Genomic DNA, 13666 nt, shown 5'->3' with positions numbered 1-13666 from the left:
CCTCTCCACTCCACTCCAATGCACTCCACTCCTTTCCACTCCACTCTACTCCATTCCACTCCACTCCACTCCTTTCCACTCCACTCCATTCTATTCCACTCCACTTCATTCCATTCCACTCCACTCCATTCCATTCAACTCCATTCCATTAAACTCCATTCCACTTCATTCCATTCCACTCCACTCCATTCCATTTCATTCCACTCCACTCCACTCCATTCCATTGCACTGCATTCCATTCCATTTCATTCTTCTCCATTCCATTCCCCTCCACTCCATTCCATTCCATTCCAGTCCATTTCATTCCATTCCATTCCACTCCACTCCATTCCATTCCTTTCCACTCCACTCCATTCCATTCCACTCCACTCCACTCCATTCCATTCCATTCCATTCCACTCCACTCCATTCCATTCCACTCCTCTCCACTCCATTGAATTCCATTCCAGTCCATTCCACTCCATTCCATTCCACTGTACTCCATTTGATTCCACTCTATTCCACTCCAGTCCAATCCACTCCACTCCACTTCACTCCATTCCATTCCTCTCCACGGCATTCAAATCCACTCCACTCCATTCCATTCCATTCCATTCCATTCCATTCCACTCCACTCCATTCCATTCCATTCCATTCCACTCCACTCCATTCCATTCCAATCCAATCCATTCCACTCCATTCCCTTCCACTCCACTCCATTTCATTCCGCTTCTTTCCACTGCATTCCATTCCATTCCACTCCACTCCACTCCATTCCATTCCACTCCATTCCATTCCACTCCACTCCACTCCACTCCACAACTCTCCAATGCTTTCCAGTCCACTGCATTCCACTGCACTCCACTACACGACACTCCACTCCACTCCACTCAATTCCATTCCCCTCCACTGCATTCCATTCCGTTCCATTCCATTTCACTTCTCTCCATTTCATTCTACTCTACTGCATTCCATTCCATTCCACTCCAATCCGCTCCATTCTCTTCCACTCCACTCCATTCCATTCCCCTCCATTCCACTACTTTCCATTCCAATACATTCCACTCCACTCCACTCCACTCCATTCCACTGCACTCCACTCCAGTCCACTCCACTCCATTCCATCCCATTCCACTCCATTCCATTCCATTCCTTTCTTCTCACAGGATCTGACTCTGTCACAAATTATGGAGTGCAGTGGCACAATCTCAGCCCACATTTCTTTTCCCCATTCCATTGCATTCCGTTCCATCCCATTCCATTCCATTCTATTTCACTCCCCTCCACTCCACTCCATTCTATTCCACTCCTTTCCAATCGATTCGACTCCATTCCACTCCACTCCTCTCCACTCCACTCCATTCTATTCCACTCCATTCCAATCGATTCGACTCCATTCTACTCCACTCCTCTCCACTACACTCCACTCCACTCCAATCCACTCCATTCCATTCCATTCTACTCCATTTCACTCCATTGCATTCCATTTCTTTCTTTCGATAGGTTATCACTGTGAAACTCAGGCTGGAGTGTAGTCGCCCAATTTCAGGTCACATTACATGTCAACTTTTCATTGCATTGCATTCTGTTCCATTGCATTCCATTGCATTCCGTTCCATTCCATTCCTTGCCATTCCTTTCTATTCCAATCCATTCCATTCCACTCCGTTCAACTCCACTCCACTCCACTACATTCCATTAAATCCGATTCTCTTCCACTCCATTCCATTCCTTTCCACTCCACTGCACACAACTCCACTCCATTCCACTCCATCCCATTCAATTCCACTCCATTCCACTGCACTTGACTCCACCCCACTCCACTCCACTTCATTCAATTCCATTCCTTCCCATTGCATTCCTCTCTATTCCACTCCACTCCACTTCACTCCACTCCACTCCACTCCAGTCCACTCCTTTCTATTCCATTCCTTTCCACTTCACTCCATTCCATGCCTTTCTTTCGAGAGTATCTCACTCTGTCACCAAGCCTGTAGTGCAGTGGCAGAATCTCAGCTCACATTCCATTCCGTTCCATTCTGTTCCATTCTGGTCCATTCCATTCTGCTTCTCTCTAGTCTGCTCCATTCCATTCCAATCCATTCCATTCCATTCCATTCCATCCCATCCCATTCCATCCCATCCCATCCCATCCCATTCCATTCCATTCCATTCCATTCCATTCCATTCCAATCGATTCCACTCTGATCCCCTCTAGTACATTCCATTCCATTCCATTCCCATCCACTCCTTTCTTTCGACAGGTCACCCCGTGTCATACAAGCTGTAGCGCAGTGGCACAATCTCAGCACATATTTCTCCATTCTGTTTCGTTATGTTGCATTCTATTCCATTCCGTTCCATTATGTTCCACTGCACTCCACTGCACTAAATTCCATTACATCCGATTCCATTCTCCTCCATTCCACTCCTCTCCACTCCACTGCACTCTACTCCACTCCGTTCCACTCCAACCCCTTCCATTCCACTGCATTCTTCCTCATTCCACTCTACCCCACTCCACTCCACTTCATTCCACTCCATTCCATCCGATTCCATTCCTCTCCTTTCCACTCCACCCCACTTCACTCCACTCCACTCCAGTCCACTCCATTCCATTCCATTCCATTCCACTCCCCTGAATTTCATTCCATTCCTTACATTCGGGAACATCTCACATTGTAATCAAGCCTGGAGTTCAGTTTCACAATCTCAGCTCACATTTCGTTATTCCATTTAATTCCACTACATTCCATTCCTTTTCATTCTGTTCCATTGCATTCCATTGCATTCCATTCCATTCCATTCCATTCCATTGCATTGCATGCCATTCCATTCCATTCCACTCCATACCATTCCATTCCATTCCATTCCATTCCAATCCATTGAATTCTATTCCACTCCTTTCCATTAATTTCCACTCCACTCCACTCCATTCCAATCCACTCCACTCCTATCTACTCCACTCCATTCCTCTTCACTCCACTGCAATCCACTCTACTCCATTCCACTCCACTCTACTCCATTCCACTCCATTCCACTCATTTCCACTCCACTCCCTTCCATTCCACTACACTCCATTCCATTCCATTCCACTCCACACCATTCCTTTCCACTCCACTCTATTCAATTCCATTCTATTCCATTCCATTCCACTCAAACCCACTCCACTCCACACCAATCCATTCCATTCCATTCCTTTGCATTCCATTCCACTCGTTTCTTTCCCCAGTATCTCCCTCTGTCACAAGGCTGTAGCGCATTGGCACAATAGCAACACACATTTCTCCGTTCCATTCCATTCCGTTCTGTTCCTTTCTATTCTGTTCCATTCCACTCCATTCCACTCCACTCTACTCCACTGCACTATATTCCATTACATTCTATTCCTTTCCACTACATTCCACTCACCTCCACTCCACTGTACTCCACTCCACTCCATTCCATTCCACTCCAGTCCATTCCATTCCACTCCATTCCGTTCCATTCCATGCCATTCCATGCCATTCCACTCTTCTCCATTCCATTCCACTCCATTCCATTCCATTCCATCCCATTATACTCATCTCCATTCCATAACACTCCACTCCAATCCATTCTACTCCACTCCATTCCATTCCACTCCACTCCATTCCTTTCCCCTCCACTCCATTCCACTCCATTCCCTGCCACTCCACTCCAATCCACTTCACTCCTTCCCATTCCACTCAAGTCCACTCCATTCCACTCCACTCCATTCCGTTCCACTCCACTCCATTCCATTCCACTCCAATCCTCTCCATTCGACTCCACTCCTATCCATTCCACTCCACTCCATTCCATTGCACTCAACTCCACTCCATTCCACTCCACTCCATTTGATTCTACTCTATTCCATTCCATTCCAGTTCATTACTTTCTTTCCACAGGATCCCACTGTGTCACAAATGCTTGAGTGCAGTGATACAGTCTCAGCTCACATTTCTTTTCATCATTCCATTGCATTCCATTCAATCCCATTCCATTCCATTCTATTTCACTCCACTCCACTCCACTCCATTCCATCCCACTCCATCCCACTCCATTCCACTCCATTCTACTTTATTCCAATTCACTCCAATCCTATCCACTCCAATTCATTCCATTCCATTCCTATCCATTCCACTCCATTCCATTCCACTCTATTGCATTCCATTCCACTCCATTCCATTCCACACTATTCCACTCCTTTCCATTCCATTCCACTCTATTCCACTCCATTTCATTCCATTCCACTGAACTCTACTCCAATCCAGTCCACTCCACTCCATTCCATTGCACTGCGTTCCATTCCTCTCAACCCCACTCAACTTCACTCCATTCCACTCCACTCCATCCCATTCTACTAGATTCCATTCCATTCCTTTCCACACCACTCCATTCCACTGAACTCCTTTCCAATCCATTTCACTGAACTCCACTCCACTCCATTCCAGTCCACTCCAATCCTTTCTATTCCATCTGATTCCATTCCATTTCACTCCACTCTTTTCCACCCCACTCCTCTCAATTCTACTCCACTCCACTCCACTCCTCTCCACTTCATTCCATTCCATTGCACTCAACTCCACTCCATTCCGCTCCTCTCCACTTCATTCCATTCCATTGCACTCAACTCCACTCCATTCCACTCCACTTCATTCGATTCTACTCCATTTCATTGCATTCCTCTCTATTGCAGTTCATTACTTTCTTTCCACAGGATCTCCTCTGTCACAAATGCTGGAATGCAATGAAACTGTCTCAGCTCTCATTTCTTTTCACCATTCCATTGCATTCCATTCCATCCATTCTATTCCATTCTATTGCACTCCACTACACTCCACTCCATTCCATTCCACTCCATCCCATTCCATTCGACTCCATTCCAGTTCACTCCAATTCCCTCCACTCCAATCCACCCCAATTCATTCCATTCTATTCCTATCCATTTCACTCCATTCCATTCCACTGTACTGCATTCCATTCCACTTCATTCCACTCCACTCTATTCCACTCAGTTCCATTCCATTCCACTCTGTTACATTCCATTCCACTGCACTCCACTCCAATCCACTCCACTCCACTTAATTCCACTCCATTCCATTGCACTCCATTCCATTCCACTCCACCCCATTCAACTCCACTCCATTCCACTGCACTCCATTCCATTCCACTAGACTCCATTCCATTCCTTTCCACTCCACTCCATTCCATTGAACTCCATTCCAATCCATTTCAGTCTTCACTCCATTCCAGTCCACTCCACTCCTTTCCATTCCATCTCATTCCATTCCATTTCACTCCACTCTTTTCCACTCCACGCCAATCAATTCCACTCCACTCCACTCCATTCCCCTCCACTCCACTCCATTCCACTCCACCCCACTACCAGCCACTCCATTACATTCCATTCCACTCCACTTCATTCTTTTCCACTCCAGTCAATTCCATTCCACTCCACTCCACTCCACTCCATTCCACTCCATTCCATTGCACTCCACTCCTGTCCATTCCATTCCACGCCACTCCATTCTATTCCACTCCATTCTTTTCCACTCCACTCCACTCCAATCCATTTCAATCCATTCCACTACATTCCATTCCATTCCGTACTTTTTACAGGATCTCCCTCTTTCACCCAGGATTGTGTGAAGTGGCAGAATCTCAGGTCACATTTCTTTTCACCATTCCATTCTATTCCATTCCTTTCCATTCCATTCCATTCCATTCCATTTTATTCCACTGCACTCCACTCCACTCCTATCCATTTTTTGCCATGCTTTTCCAATCCCTTCTAGTCCACTCCTTTCTTTCAACAGGATCTCCATCTGTCACACAAGCTGCAGCACAGTGGAAAAATCTAAGCACACATTTCTTCATTCCATTCCATTCAATTCCATTTCACTCCACTCCACTCCACTCCAATCCATTCCACTCAACTCCGCTCCACTCTATTCCATTCCACTCCACTCCTTTCCACTCCACTCCACTTCATTTCTTTCTGCTTGAATCCATTCCAGTTCACTCCACTCCACTGCATTCCATTCCACTCCATTCCATTCCAATCAATTCCACACCACTCCATTCCATTCCTTTTCACTCCATTCCATTCCCTTCCACTCGACTCCATTCCATTCTACTCCAGTCCATTTCACTCCATTCCATTCCACTCCACTCCATTCCACTCCACTTCATTCGACTACATTCCATTCCACTCCACTCCATTCCAATGAACTCCATTCCACTCCACTCAACTATATTCCGTTCCATTCCACTCCACTCCATTCCACTAAAATCCACTCCATTCCATTCTTCTCCATTCCATACCATTCTACTCCACACCACTCCATTCCATTCCTTTCCACTCCACTGCACTCCACTCCACTCCTCTCCAACCCATTCTTTTCCATTCCAGCCCAATTCATTCCTTTCCACTCTACTCCATTCCCTTCCAGTCCACTCCTATCCATTCCACGCCATACCATTCCATTTCACTCGTCTCCACTCCACTCCACGACACTCCATTCCATTCCACTCCACTCGATTCCACTCCACTTCTCTCTATTCCACTCCACTCTTCTCCACTCCACTCCATTCCACTCCATTCCATTCCACTCCACTCTAGTGCATTCCATTCCACTCCACTCTATTCCATTCCATTCCTCTCCATTCCACTCGACTGCACTCCATTCCATTTCACCCCACTCCACTCCATTTCCTTCCACTCCACTCCACTCCATTCAATTCTGCTCTCTTACGTTACATTCCATTCCACACCACTCCATTCCATTCCTTTCCTCTCCACTCCGTTTCATTGAAGTTCACTCCATTCCATTCCACTCCACTACATTCCATTCCATTCTATTCCAGTCCATTGCACTACACTCCATCCCACTCCACTCCATTCCATTCCAATCCATTCCACTCCATTACATTCCACTCCATTCCATTCCACTCCAATCCATTCCATTCCACTCCACTCCATAGATCTCCACTCCATTCCATTGCATTCCATTCCATTTAACTCCAATCCCCTCCATTACACTCCACTCCGTTCCATTCCACTCCAACCCATTCCAATCCACTCCACTCCCGTCCATACCTCTCCACTCCATTCCATTCCACTCCAACCCATTCCATTCTACTCTACTACAGTTCATTCCACTCCACTCCATTCCATTCCACTCTACTCCATTCCATTCCAATCCGTTCGATTCCACTCCACTCCATTCCATTCCATTCCGTTCCATTCCACTCCACTCCTTTCCACTGCACTGCATTCCATTCCACTCAACTCCTTTCCACTCCACTACACTCCACTACACTCCATCCCACTCCACTCTATTCCATTCCACTCCATTCCATTCCATTCCACTCCCTCCACTGCATTTCACTCCACTCCACTGCGTTCCACTTCACTCCATTCCATTCCACTCCATTGCATTCCACTCCACCCCATTCCATTCCACTCCACTCCACTCCATTTCACTCCAATCCACTCCGTTCAACTCCACTCAATTCCATTCCATTCCATTCCATTCCACTCCACTCCATTGCATTCCAATCCACTCCATTCCTTTCAATTCCACTCCACTCCATTCCACTCCACTCCGTTCCACTCCCCTCAATTCCACTCCACTCACTTCATTCCACTCTACTCCACTCCACTTCGTTCCATTTCATTCCAATCCATTCCTTTCCATTCCTTTTTTGCACAGCATCTCACTCTAACAATGGCTGAAGTGCAGTGTCACAATCTCAGCTCACAGTTCTTTTCACCATTCCATTGCATTCCATTCCACACCATTCCATTCCTTTCTATTTCACTCCACTTCACTGCACTCCACTCCATTCCATTCCACCCCATTGCACTCCATTCGACTCCATTCCACTCCATCCCACTCCACTCCACTCTACTCAACTCCACTCCACTCCAATGCAATCCATTCCATTTCACTCCATTGTGTTCCATTCCTTTCTTTCAACAGGATATCACTGTGTCACCCAGGCTGGAGTTTTGTGGCACAATCTCAGCTAACATTGGATGTCAACTTTCCATTGCATTGCATTGTATTCTATTGCCAGCCATTGCATTTCATTCCAATAAATTACATTTCATTTCATTCCATTCCATTCCGTTCTATTCCATTATATTTCATTCGATTCCATTCCATTGAAACCCATTCCGTTCCACTCCACTCCCCTCCACTGCACTATATTCCATTACATCCGATTCCACTCCACTCCATTCCACTCCTCCAGACACCACCACACTCCACTCCTCTCCATTCAACTCCAACCCATTCCATTACGCTCCATTACACGGCACTCCACTGCACCCCACTCCACTTCACTTCATTCCATTCCGTTCCATCCCATTCCATTCCTCTCCACTCCACTCTACTCCACTCCAGTCCACTCAACACCAGTCCACTCCATTCTATTCCATTCCATTCCACTACGTTCCATTCCATTCCTTTCCTTGGAGAGTATCTCACTCTCTCACACAGCCTGGAGCACAATGGCACAATCTTAGCTCACATTCCATTCCATTCCATTCCATTCTGCTTCACTCCACTCCCCTCCAATCCTCTCCATTCCATTCCTTTCCATTCCATTCCATTCCATTCCATTCCATTCCATTCCACTCCTTTCCATTCCATTCCATTCCATTCAACTGAATTTCACTTCACTCCACACCAATGCATTCCATTCCAATCCTCTCTTTTCTTTCAACAGGATCTCCTTCTGTCACACAGCTTATAGTGCAGTGGCACAACCTGCACACACATTTCGCCATTCCATTCCATTCCGTTCCATTCTGTTCCATTCTGTTCGATTCCATTCCATTCCGTTGTGCTCCATACCAGTCCACTAAAATGCATTCCATTACATCTGATTCCACTCCCCTCCATTCCATTCCTCTAGACTCCACTGAACTCCACTGCACTCAGTACAACTCCATACCATTCCATTCCACTCCATTCCACCGCATTCCAACCCACCCCACTCTACTCCACTTCATTCCCTTCCATTGCATTCCATTCCATTCCTCTCCATTTCACTCCATTCCACTTCACTCCAATCCACTCCACTGCAGTCCACTCCATTCCATTCCATTCTACTGCATTCCATTCTATTCTTTTCTTTCGAGTGTGTCTCACTCTTTCAGCCAGCATGGAGTACAGTGGCACAATCTCATCTCACATTTCATTATTCCACTCCATTCCCCTCAATTCCACTTCATTTAACTCCACTCCACTCCTCTCCATTCTACTCTATATAATTCCATTCCATTCCATTCCTCTGAATTCCACTCTGCTCCACTCCATTCCGCTCCACTCCAATTCATTCCACTCCACTCCATTCCATTCCACTCCACTCGACTCCATTCTGCTCCACTCCACTCCATTCCACTCCACTCCATTCCATTCCGCTCCACTCCATTCCGTTCCACTCCACTCCATTCCATTCCACTCCACACGATTGCATTCAATTCCACTCCATTCCATTCCACTACACTCCATTCCATTCCACTCCATTCCATTCCACTGCACTCCATTCCATTTCATTCCACTCTATTCCACTCCACTAAATTCTACTCGACCCCACCCACTCCATTCCACTCCACTCCATTCTATTCCACAACACCCATTCCATTCCACTCCACTCCATTCCATTCCACTCCACTTCACTCCACTCCAATCCTTTCCATTCCACTCCACAACATTCCATTCCGTTCCACTCCATTCCATTGCCCACCATTCCATTCCTTTCCAATCCACTCCACTCTACTTCATTCCATTCCATTCCATTCCACTCCACTACAATCCACTCCACTCCACTCCAATCAATTCCACTCCCTCTACTCCACTCCATTCCTGTACACGCCACTCCTTTCCATTCATCCCATTCCATTCCATTCCACTCCACTCCATTCCATTCCAATCCACTGCATTCCATTACACTCCACTCAATTCCATTGTAATCCACTCCACTAGACTCCATTCCATCCTTTCCTTTCCACTCCACTCTAGTCCATTCCATTGCACTCCAGTCTATTCTTTTCAACTCCACTCCTTTGCACTCCACTCTACTCCACTCCACTCCATTTCACTCCTTTTGACTCCATTCCATTCCATTCCTTTCCTTTTTCTGACAGGATCACACTCTGATACCCCTCCTGGTGTGCAGTGGCACAATCTCAGCTCACTTTTCATTTCAACATTCCATTCCATTCCATTGCATTCCATTCCATTCCACTTAGCTCCACTCCATTCCACTCAATTCCACTCCACTCCTCTCCAATCCATTGCATGCTATTCCATTCCAATCCCTTCCATTCAACACCTTTCTTTCGACAGAATCTCCCTCTGTCACACAGGCTCAAGAGAAGTGTCACAATCTCAGCACACATTTCTTCATTCCATTCCATTCCATTCTGTTCCACTCCACTCCACTCCACACCACACCACTAAATTCCATTTCACTCCACTCCAATCCATTCCATACTGCTCCATTCCATTCCACTCCACTCCTTTCCACTCCATTCCATTCCATTCCACTAAACTCCATTCCATTCCACTCCTCTCCACTCCATTCCACTCCACTCCAGTCCATTCGATTCCACTCCATTCCACTGAATTCCACTCCACCGCACTCCACTCCATTCCATTCCACTCTACTGCAATTCATTCCATTCCATTCCACTCCACTCCATTCCATTCCACTTTATTCCATTCCATTCCACTCCATTGCATTCCACTCCACACTATTCCATTCCATTCCACTCTATTCCATTCTACTCCACTCCATTCCATTCCACTCCACTCAATTCCACTCTACTCCACTCCATTCCACTGCGCTCCATTCCACTGCACTCCATTCCTTTCCTCTCCACTCCATTCCATTCCATTCCACTAAATTCCTTTCCACTCCATTCCACTCCATTCCACTCCACTCCACACCATTCCCTTCCATTCTATTCCATTCCACTCCACTCCACTCCAATCAATTCCACTCCCTCAACTCCACTCCATTCCAGTCCACTCCAGTCCTTTCCATTCCATCCCATTCCATTCAATTACACTGCACTCCATTCCATTCCACTCCACTCCATTCCATTGCACTCCACTACACTCAACTGCATTCCAATCCTCTCTGTTCCACTCCACTGCAGTCCATTCCATTCCAATCCCCTCCATTCCATTCAACTCCACTCCTTTGCACTCCACTCCACTCCACTCCAATCCATTTCATTCCATTCCACTCCCTTCTATTGCATTCCTTTCTTTTGACGGGATCTCACTCTGTCACCCATCCTGGTGTGCATTGGCACAATCAGCTCAATTTTCATTTCACCATTCCAATCCATTTCATTCCATTGCCCTCCTCTCCAATCCACTCAATTCCATTCCACTCCATTCCTTTCCATTCCTTTCTTTCCACAGGATCTCACTCTGTCACAAAGGCCGTACTGCAGTGGCACAAACTCAGCCCACATTTCTTTTCACCATTCTATTGCAACCATTCCATCCCATTCCATTCCATTCTATTTCACTCCACTCCACTCCACTACACTGCATTCCATTCCACTCCATCGCAATCCATTTGACTCCATTCCACTCCACTCCACTCCATTGCATTCCATTCCATTCCATTTCATTCCATTGCATTCCATTCCTTTATTTCAACAGGTTATCACTCTGAGACCTGGGCTGGAGTACAGTGGCCCAATTTCAGCCCAAATTACATGACAACGTTTCATTGCATTCTATCCGTTCCATTGCATTCCATTGCATTCCATTCCATTGTATTCCATTCCATTCCAATCCACTCCGTTCCACTCCACTCCACTCCACTCCATTAAATCCGATTCTATTCCACTCCACTTCAACCCACTCCACTCCACTTCATTCGATTACATTCCATCCCATTCCATTCCTCTCCATTCCACTCCATTTCACTCCCTTCCACTACACTCCACTCCATTATATTCCATTCCTTTCCAATGCATTCCATTCCATTCCTTTTTTTCGAGAGTATCTCACTCTGTCACCAAGTATGTAGCACAGTGGCAAAATCTCATCTCACATTCCATTCCGTTACATAACATTCCATTCCGTTCTGATCTGCTCTCCTTGTTTTCGAGAGTATCTCACTCTGTCACCAAGTATGTAGCACAGTGGCAAAATCTCATCTCACATTCCATTCCGTTACATAACATTCCATTCCTTTCTGATCTGCTCTCCTCCAATCCACTCCATTCCGTTCCATTCCATTCCATTCCATTCCACTCAATTCCACTCCGCTACTTTCCAATCCATTCCATTCCACTTCTTTCTTTCGACAGGATCACCCTATATCATACAATCTGTAGCTCAGTGGCACAATCTCAGCACACATTTCTCTGTTCTGTCCCATTCCGTGGCTTTCTGTCTCGTTCCGTTCCTTTCCATTCCACTCCACTCCACTACATTCCATTACATCCAATTCCATTCTTCTCCATAACACTCCTCTCCACTCCACACCACACCACTTCACTCCATCCTATTCCATTCCGCACCATTTCACTGAAGTCCACTCCACCCAAATCCACTCCACTTCATTCCATTCCATTCCATCCCATTTCTTTCCTCTGCATTCCACTCCATTCCACTTCACTCTACTTCACTCCAGTCCACTCCATTCCATTCCATTCCATTTCATTCCACTGCATTCCATTCCATTCCTTACATTCGAGAGTATCTCACTCTGACACCCAGCCTGGAGCGCAGTTGCACAATTTCAGCTCACATTTCTTTATTCCATTCCATTCCATTCCATTGCATTCCATTCCATTGCGTTCCATTCCTTTCCATTGCCTTCCATTGCATACCATTCCATTCCATTCCACTCCTTTCCATTCCATTCCACTCCTCTCCATTATGTTCCACTCCACTTAATTACGTTCTTAGCCACCCCACTCCGTTCCTCTCCACTCCACTCCATTCCACTCCACTCTACTCAATTCCACTCCACTCCATTCCACTCCACTCCACTCTGTTCCACTCCTCTCCACTCCACTTCACTCCGTTTCACTCCACTCCACTCCATTCCAATCCAATCCATTCGATTCTGATCCATTTCATTCCACTCCACTCCGCTCCACTCCATTACACCCCATTCTATTCCATTCCATACCATTCCACTCCACTCCATTGCATTCCATTCCACTCCACTCTTTTCCACTCCACTCCATTCCATTCCACTCCATTCCATTCCACTACACTCCATTCCAAACCATTCCATTCCACTCCGTTAGGTTCCACTTCACTCCATCCCATTCCACTGCACTCCAATTCCTTCCAATCCACTCCAATCCATTCCACTACACTCCATTCTCTTCCACTCCATTCCACTCCACTCCACTGCACTGCATTCCATTCCACCCCTCTCCACTCCTTTAAACACCAATCCATTCCATTTCACTCCAGTACATTCCATTCCACTCCACTCCGTTCCATTCCATTACACTCCATTCCATTCCACTCCACTCCCTTCCATTGTTCTGCATTTAACTGCATTCCATTTCATTTCACTCCACTCCACTCCACTGCATTCCACTCCATTCTATTCAACCCCATTCCATTCCAATCCACTCCACTCCTATCCACTCCACTCCATTCCACTCCACTCCTCTCCACTC

Source organism: Pongo pygmaeus, chromosome 22 (assembly GCF_028885625.2).
Source record: "Pongo pygmaeus isolate AG05252 chromosome 22, NHGRI_mPonPyg2-v2.0_pri, whole genome shotgun sequence".
Classification (NCBI taxonomy): domain Eukaryota; kingdom Metazoa; phylum Chordata; class Mammalia; order Primates; family Hominidae; genus Pongo; species Pongo pygmaeus.
The sequence above is the reverse complement of the archived record's forward strand: the minus strand, read 5'-3'. Positions refer to the sequence as shown.